Below are 9,558 nucleotides of genomic sequence, written 5' to 3'. Positions count from 1 at the left end.
CTATGAGAGACATAAAACCCTGTATCTCCCTTAAATGCATGGGATAATTTTTCGCTCAACTAGTAGGTCCCCTTGCTCTCCAACTTACCAGGGTGGTGATTTTTTGTGGTGATGTTTTGTTTTAGAGAGATATTAAAAGTTAAATTGACCAATGAGCATCAGAACATGGTTTGATTGACCGTTAGAAGTCTTGTTGTTGTCCAATCAGCACCTGCGTTTGGCGTTGCTAAGGTGGAATGTAAGTTGGAATGTTCCCAAATCTGGCTTCAAAGCGTTGAATGGCAAATAGCGTTGATTTGGCGTCCATTCTATTTACTGTCAATGGCTCAGCCCCATGAGCATTTTAAAGAATTCAGGTTATTTCCAATGTGGCTGCCAGAGGCTTAAGGATCTGGAGACACTAGGTCAGGGGTCCCCAAACTAAGGCCCGGGGGCCGGATGCAGCAATCCTCACAAAAAAACATAAACTATATATTTTAAATATATTATTTTGTTTATCAACAGGCCTACAGTTTAATTTTCACTAACCTTGTGTGAATCACCACAAGTTTCTTGTCTTGATAGTTTCTCATCTCACTGTAATATAAACAGGCCTGCCATTTCTATTGTATCACTCATAAACTGTCAATCGCCATATTTTTCTAACCTTTCCTTGCTATTTTACATGGCTGTTATTAGAAAATAAAATAAATACCTATGGTATTTCAAATTGAAAAACATGTGAAGTACTCACTTCTTTTGCAAATCACTTGTAATGATGAACTATTTTGTGCTAGTAGAAATTATGGCCTTAACAGGCAGTGGCCTAGTATACAGCCCACATGATTGATCCCGACCCTTGATCACAGTCAGGAGCGATAATGTGGCCCCCAGAGGAAAAGGTTTGCCTGCACTAGGTGAATAGGCCAACATTTTTAATTTGCAGATTTGCAGAAACTTTACCCGGTGATTACCCGCATATATGAGAAAAAAATGTAGGCCTATTGCAAGTTTTCTAAAATTCTTAATTAGACTACCTAATTAAGTTCGGAATGCTTGGCCATTATGACACAGCGCCCATGATCTTGGACGTTATGAGTCATCCTCGCCAGACTGTCTTTCAGATCGAAACGATTGTGTAGAACTAAAGGCAGTATGGGAGTTCCCAGGCTAGTATTCTGATCAACTCAAGTGCATCCAAGCTCTTTTCTCTCCATCAGAACAAGGTACAGTAGAATAAAGTAAATATTGCTTGAACATTAACAGTCCACAACATAGGACATGGCAAACCCAACAAAAATAATATGTGTCTGTTGGATAAATGTCTATTTTTCTATTTTTATTAAAACATGTCACTGTTGGGACCGTCAACAGGAAGCCGGTTCCAGAACATGGCTGCATAAATGCCAAATGCCATTCCACGCTCTCTGGATGTCACCGAGCACACGAGGGCCAGTTTTAAAATGCACAAACATGTGTGTGAAGGTGTCTCTTCAAATTCAAATCTACGTGTCTTTGAGATAGAGTAGAGTTGAGTAACTTTTACTAATCCTGAAGGAAATTAAGGTGTCCAGAAACATATACATGCAAAATCAGTAAATGTGCTGTTAAAAAGTATTTGCCCATTTACTGATTTTGTATTCTGTTGCAGGGCACCTGCGCACTGCGACTGCGTGAAGCATTCTGATAAGACATTGTGTCCACGACTTCTGGTCAGCGTTCATGTCACATGGCGTTAAGTCATCGCGGGAACAGTTTTTCTGCTATGCTGTTGCTCAGTACATCGCATCTCCAAAGAAGGCATCTACTACCACCCTCAATGACTTTCGCCCTGTTGCACTCACTCCAGTCATCACCAAGTGCTTTGAAAAACTGGTGCTGAGACACATAAAAGCCTGTCTCCCCCCAACCCTAGACCCTCATCAGTTTGCATACCGGGCAAACAGATCCACTGAGGATGCAATAGCCATTGCTCTCCACTCTGCACTGAGTCACCTGGAAAGACAAGGAAGCTACGTCAGGATGCTCTTCATCGATTATAGCTCAGCTTTTAACACCATCATTCCTGACATCCTAATCCCCAAGCTGAGACATCTAGGACTTCCATCATCCACCTGCTCCTGGATCAAAGACTTCCTTGTTAATCGTCCCCAACAGGTGAAACTAGGTCACCATCTCTCAACCACCCGCACCCTCAGCACCGGCTCACCCCAAGGATGTGTGTTGAGCCCACTTCTCTACTCCCTCTACACGTTTGACAGTAGCCCCATCCACCCAGAGAACATCATTGTCAAATTTGCAGATGACACAACAGTGGTGGGGCTGATAACCAAGGGAAAGAAGCAGGCCTACAGGGATGAGGTCCTGAAACTTGGAGAGTGGTGTGCATCCAACAACCTGGCCCTGAACATCTCCAAGACAAAGGAGCTCATCCTGGACTTCCGGCGGAACAAAGATGCTCCTGCCCCCCTGTACATCAATGGAGAACGTGTAGAGCAAGTGAGCTCATTTAAATTCCTAGGTGTACACATCTCCGCTGATCTCTCCTGGTCGACTAACACCTCGGCTCTGGTAAAAAAGGCCCAGCAGCGATTGCACTTCCTCAGAGTACTTAAGAAAGTTAGAAAGAAAGAACATCTAGACTCAAGCTTGCTGGTGACCTTTTACTGTTCCACTATAGAGAGCCTGCTGACCTATGCAGTGTCAGTGTGGCACTCAAGCTGCACTGAGGCTGACAGGAAGAGACTGCAGAGGGTGACCAAAACAGCACAAAAAATCATAGGCTGCCCCCTGACTCCGATACCCACCATCTACAACTCACGCTGCGTAAGTAGAGCCAGGAGTATCATTAAAGATCCCACACATCCTGGCTTTCATCTCTTTACACTGTTGCCCTCTGGCAGGCGCTACAAGGCATTGCCAGCCAGAACCAATAGGATGAAGAACAGCTTCTTCCCCAAAGCTGTTACAACAATGAACACACACTTACTGGACAATGTTCATCTATAAAGGACTGTGCACTTCGTAGGGAAGCTAAAATCTCGGTATACTTTGTATACTGACAATAAAGGCTTTCTATTCTATTCTATTCTATCTCGAACCTCGCTGCACTTCATATCACCAGTAATCTGCCCTTATTGTACTCATCCAGCTGACATGAACTGTGTTTGCATTCCTCATGTTTACTGGCTGCTTCAAGCTGGAAGCAGCATTTTTTTCAGTCTTTGGAAGTCAAATTAAAATCTATCGATACATTTTCGATATATCGTGCAGTCCTACCCCAGACTACAGGTTGCTGTATGATGCCCCTCAGCTGCCCAAACCTTTTATGATGGAAATAGCTTTTGATGTCATCAAAAACACAAGAAACGGCATTCCCTTGTGAAAAATTGCAAGCAGGTTTGGCTATTTGTTACTTGGATAATTTCAGCTTGATTTCAAGAAATGAGCCAAAACCATTGGAGGAAAAACTGGAATGGCATGGTGCTACAGGGAAGAATGAAACAATTTATTCAGGTACTGCCGGATAAACCACAACACTTGAGGGCTGGCATGGCACAGTACAGCTATGTTGGTAATGGAAAAAATACCAACATGAGGGGTGACAAAATCCTTGGTGTAGATTTAAAATGTTATTGACCATGACATTGACCATGATTGCCTGATGAAGGTCTAGTACTGAAACGTCGTCATTAAAGAATGAACAGCGAAATGGTCAGTGTGCGGGAGTTTCTTTAAGTTGTTGCTGAGTGACCCATGGGCCATCTCCTGAGGTATGCGAAAAAAGTCGAAGCTTATTGACCATGACATTGACATGACCAGAATAGATGAACCAATGTGTGTGTTTAGTTCTGTGCAGAGCCATGGAATTCAGAGTTGTGACAACCGGGGTACAGGAACTCGGCTGGTGACATGATTCAAATAATTCTGGGCAGCGGTTATATTCTCACTAGAGACTAACACGGAACCACTACATAACAAGCCAAGATGAGTAAAAATGAATGAAAATGAATTACATTTAGCTCTACTGCACTTTCTGTGTTCGACACGGACTTCCTGGAACTATTTTGGAACTATGTCAATGGCAATCTGTACTTCAAAGGCTCCTTGAGCTGCCATCTTTGTGTAAAAATGGAACACAGAGGTCAATAGGATAAGCCTAACTCTTACTTCCATGGCTCTGGTTCTGTGGTGCATGTTGTGATGTGTGTAGCCATGGCGGGGGGCAGTCGTGGCCTAGTGGTTAGAGAGTTGGTCTTTCAATCTAGGGGTTGCTGGTTCGAATCCCCCCTGACCTCTCCCCACATCTCCATCCATGGCTGAAGTGCCCTTGAGCAAGGCACCTAACCCCACATTGCTCCAGGGACTGTAACCAATACCCTAAAAAATAATAGTTGTAAGTCGCTTTGAAAAAAATGAAAGCGTCAGCTAAGTGCAATGTAATGTAATAATGTGTACTGTGTGTGTGTGTGTGTGTGTGTGTGTGTGTGTGTGTGTCATCTACATGCAAAGGCTGTGGCTTACTTCTGTGGTGCATGTTGTGATGTGTGTACTGTATGTGGGCGGCGCTATTAAGAGGCTAGGGGAAGCTTAGCTTCCCCAAAGTTGTCATAAGAAATAAATAAAAGGAAATTTTAAAATATATATTTTTTTATATCCAGCGATGGAATGTCGCAGGCACACACAATGAACCAAAACGAGGGTTTCCTGCTGAATGGCCTATCCACCTTGTTAGTAGATCTAGTTTCGTTGCGGCGATGTCATGCTGCGGTCAACCAATCAGGTGTCAGTTCTACTGGCTTCAACAGAGAGCCAGGCAACGAGGCGGTCTCGTTGCTTACGAAATGAAATCTGGAATGTTTAATATCTCGATAAAAATGACCCCTGGAATAAATTGGGATTCCACTACATTTCATTTTCAGATCATTCGTTTTTTTTTTCACCAGCCATAGGTCACAATGTTGAAATTTTCCTCTTGAGGTATCTATAAATAAATGGATAGCCTATTTGGCGAATCTAAATGGATATTTTGCCTCTATCTTCAAGTAACAGGAATTAACAAGACAGAATAAGGTAGGAAATCCGTTTTCCCCCTGATGTGCTCGCCGAAGCACTAAGTTTACTATTTGTTGGCAATGTTGTTGTCAATGTTGTTATCGATGTAGTTGTCTACTTGTCTTCCGTCTAACTAGCCATCACTTCAGTTCAAAGCAAATCACCTGTGCTATCCTGTCACCAAGCTAACACCACTTTCAAAAATGCACCCCTTTCCTGAATTCATGGTGGGCTGCCCGGGTGGTTTAGTTACCATATGTAATGTGATGTGTGTAGATTCGCTTGTGTTTGTTGGGCATCTGCGTGTGACTGGAGTGAACAGTGTAGACTACAGTGCGAGGCAGCGAGAACAGTGTCTGGCTGCGCAAGCTACTAGTAAGCTAACATTTAGCTCCCCTAGACAAGCTACATCCAATAGAAATATTAAGCTAGCTACAGCCATCTGGAAAATGTAGTGAACTACATTACAAGCTACTTCAAATAGAAATTCAAAATTACAGCATATTTGTATTATTTGGGCTGCAAAACCGACATCTGATATGTCTGTTGGATATGATAGCCCCATTTTGATATTTTTGGGCATGGTAATATGCTCAATCAGCTGGCTTCTTTGCTCTCCTGTCTCCCCCCGTGTGTGCGCATTTTGCCTCGTCATTAGTTTTGCGAGTTTGATTGCGAGTTTTGATACCGGTCTGATGGAGGTAGAGTGACCTAGCGCATGAAAATGTCAGTCTGGTGTATGATTTGATTGCTCGAGACATTTTTGCGAGATAATAGTCCATGGTGTGGCAACTAGCCGTCTTCCTCTCCTGCCTTCAGTGTGTGTGTGTGCGCGTGTGTGTGCCTGTCGCGTTTGACAGTTCCATTGGCGCACGAGCATGAAGACCCGTAGTTGCGCATGGAAATGTTCCGTTTTATTTGTTCATCATTTTGTTTCAACATCATCTAATGTCATGATAATATACAAAAGCCGCGGTTAGGGCCTTGCGTGGCAACTGATTCAGTGCCCCCGGACCCTGATACCACAACAGTTTCTCCGATGACGCCCCCCCCCCCCCCCCTTTTTTATTTTTTTATTTTTTTTTTTAGCTTCCCCAAGAGTCTTGCTGTAGCGCCGCCTATGGTGTGTGTCCTCTACATGAGAAGGCTGTGGCTTCTGGAATTAATCAAGAGAGACATGAACATGGTCAAAACATTAGCTCACATGGTTGGCTGCCAGTGTCTTGCCCCTCCTCACAGCACTGTGTTTACAAACACGGCGAACCCATGCATAGGGCTAAGCAGAACAAGGCAGAGAGAGTGGCAGAAGAGAAGCCTATACTTTGTTGCTCTCTACCAAGATGATAGAGCACGCTATTTAGACAGCATATTGTTTGTTAAACAAAATGTTTCTACCTGACACTCATGAGTTATTGTAGTTATTAATAATCACAATATCCATGTTTGGTATAGCCTATGAAGCATGTTCAGTTTCTTCTTGAAGGCATTGAAAAGTTGATAGGAGTGAAAAAGACAGTGAGATGATGTTTTCATTGTGACTTTGTGGCATTCTATTCAATGCAACTTGTCAAAACTTATCGAGTTAGGTTAAAGGGACACTGTGCAGGAAATGGTCAAAAAAGGTACTGCAACTATGCTGCTCATTGAAACGGGGCTGCCTATTGCCAAATTTGATCTTTAAATGAAGGTTTACTACGTAATAAACAAATATTTTCTAGTGTGGTCCAAGTACAGTCATTTTTGCAGCTAAAAATGGCTATTTTTGGAAATTCAAAATGGCGGACCATGGAGAAGATCCCTCTTTTCATGTATGAAAAGTGCAATTTTTCCAGTCATAGTGAATACTTAGAATTTGATGGTGGTGGTAAGTATTCATGAAAAAGGTAACATTAGTGAATGGGCAGCATGAATTCTGGAAATAAACAACTAAAAATCTCACACAGTGTCCCTTTAAGGTAAGTTAAGTGCCTTTGGCCAAGAAAATAACCTATGCAGTTTTGGCCTATATGAAATCTTTCATCCCAAATGCAATTTACACAGAGAACATACAATTCTCAAATAACACACACACACACACACACACACCTTCGCCTTCAATACGACAATTTTTGTATCATGCCAATGTCACCTAATAGTGTAATTTCTACAGCAATCATAAGGATCATGAGGATTGCTATGGACAGGGTTCGTACGGTCATGAAAAACCTGGAAAAGTTATGGAATTTGAAAATTCAAATTTCCAGGCCTGGAAAAGTTATGGAAAACGTATTTTTGGTCAAAAGTTTTGGAAAAGTCATGGAAATCCATCCAGTGTTTCATCAATTATCTTTATGAAGTTGATGCCACGGCGTAATAAAATCTAAATGTCCGAGTTCTCGTGGAAATGTTGTCTAGTGCAGGCTGCGTCTGCCTAACCATGTGTTGCCAAATTGAGTGAGTTTCAAATAACGCATGTTGTAATGGCTCCAGGCGGGTTTCAAGCGTTTTTGGCGCTAGAAATCAGTCACACCTTGCAACCCGCCTCGTAACGCGCGAGCTAGATGTAGTGTGTGCGTGGTGGTGAGAGGTGATCATAGCTCTAATCCTAGAAAAGAAATGGGGTTCTGTACGATATTACAGCATGTCGCGAAGTGTTACTTCAACAATGCGCGGCTTAACTTTCTGAAAAGATGATCAACAATGGCTGGAGAGGACGAAAGTTGTGATGTGTCCGTCCGATATGGGCGAAGCAGCGGCACTTGTTAGCCACCTGAAGGGCAAGATACAGCAGGCGGTTACCTCCTCAGCTACTAACAGGTTAGCAGTTATACGCGTTTTAAAATATTTAGCGGTTCCACTGAAACGTAGCTAATGCCAAAAGGAATACAATCCTAAGACCTGTTTGGTCTTGGTTTAATTTGCCAGATAGGGCACCAAGCGAACCTTTATGCTTTCGGTAAGCCCCGAGATTTTGATATTGATAAGCAATGCACCTGCTGCCTGCGAGTGAACTTGTCCAGTGTGCTGAAAGATTACATGAAATCCGTACAGTAGTCTATGTGCAGCTGACCGCGAGCCAAACGATTACCAATGTCTGCATGACGCGCATGTTTTGAAATACGGTAAACGGCAGCGTGACTAGAGTTTGAAAAAGTCATCTGTGGCTTTGTTTTCAAATCGGTCAGATCGTTGTAACACAAAATGAAACTCACCCTAGCATCTCCTTGAGTGGGCGTCAGACTAGAACTATGCCACGAACAGTGCAGTCTTTTTTTTTTTTTGCTCCAGCAACGACCACAACAAATGACAACATTATCATTCTTACAGGAGCTTTGGACTGTTGTGCTTAGGCAGGTGTAGTAGGCAGGCCTATGATTTCTTACTTTGGCAGGATGAGCATTTATCCATCTCCATAGAGAGCATGTTGATACAAATGTGTCTTCATGATGATTTCACGACCTAATTTGCTATAGGCTGGCCTAGGCCTATTCATTTTCATTTCTGACTGTACATTAGACAAGCGAATTATATAACATTGGTGAATAATAGCAGAATTAATGTAATACAACATGAAGTATAATGGTTGCTTATAGCTTGTAGTAAAAGATAACCTATAGTATGAATATGTTTATTGTTTACATATTTGTAATATAGGCTATGTAATATATAATATAATATGCCATAGTCTATAGTATAAATATATACAGTAATTACATATTTATAATATAGGCTACGTAATATAGCCTGTAATGTAGCCTAATACGCCCCCACCCCCCGCGCGCGATTGGTCATTGGTTTTTCGGTCCTGGAAATTCAGAAAAAGGTTTTGGAAAAGTCATGGAAAAGTCATGGAAAAAAATTGGTGAAAAAGTGTATGAACCCTGTATGGACAAAACAACCATGGCATACATTTTTATATTGGTTTAATATTTATAATATTTCATGCTTGGTAAACAATGTATACTATACATGAATGATACAACCATGTTCAGAGTTTCTTCTTGAAGGCATTGAAAAGTTGATAAGAGTGAAAAAGACTCTGAGATGATGTTCTCATTGCACAATATGTGAATTCCGGTAAATTGGGCCCCTTTTTTTACTGTAGGCTGTATCTAAGATATCTGAGGTCACATGGGCATTTACTGGAATGCTAGATCATGCAGTCTCATGCCGCGGTTTTGGCAATCAGCAACAGCCTTCCTCAAAGCATCTTGCTAGACACAGGTGTATTCCTCCGCAATCCTGGGGCTAAGCCTATTTCTCAAATCTATAGTGACACCCATGTTGCAGAGAATATCTAAGATAGCTGAGATCATGTACATGGGCAGTTACTGGAATGCTACTGGTAGCAGTAGTGTAGTCTACCTTTTTATGGTGGGTATACTGTATATTTGAGATTTTTTTGAAGTGGGTATACTGTATATATTTGTGCCATTCAAAACAATGGATCAATCAATTTTAAGTGGGTATACTGAAATCCCTGAAATGTAGAAGTGGTATACTCCGTATACCCGCGTTCTACGCTACACCACTGACTGGTAGATC

Source organism: Engraulis encrasicolus, chromosome 19 (genome assembly GCF_034702125.1).
Source record: "Engraulis encrasicolus isolate BLACKSEA-1 chromosome 19, IST_EnEncr_1.0, whole genome shotgun sequence".
NCBI classification, from domain to species: domain Eukaryota; kingdom Metazoa; phylum Chordata; class Actinopteri; order Clupeiformes; family Engraulidae; genus Engraulis; species Engraulis encrasicolus.
Note: the sequence above shows the minus strand (reverse complement) of the source record.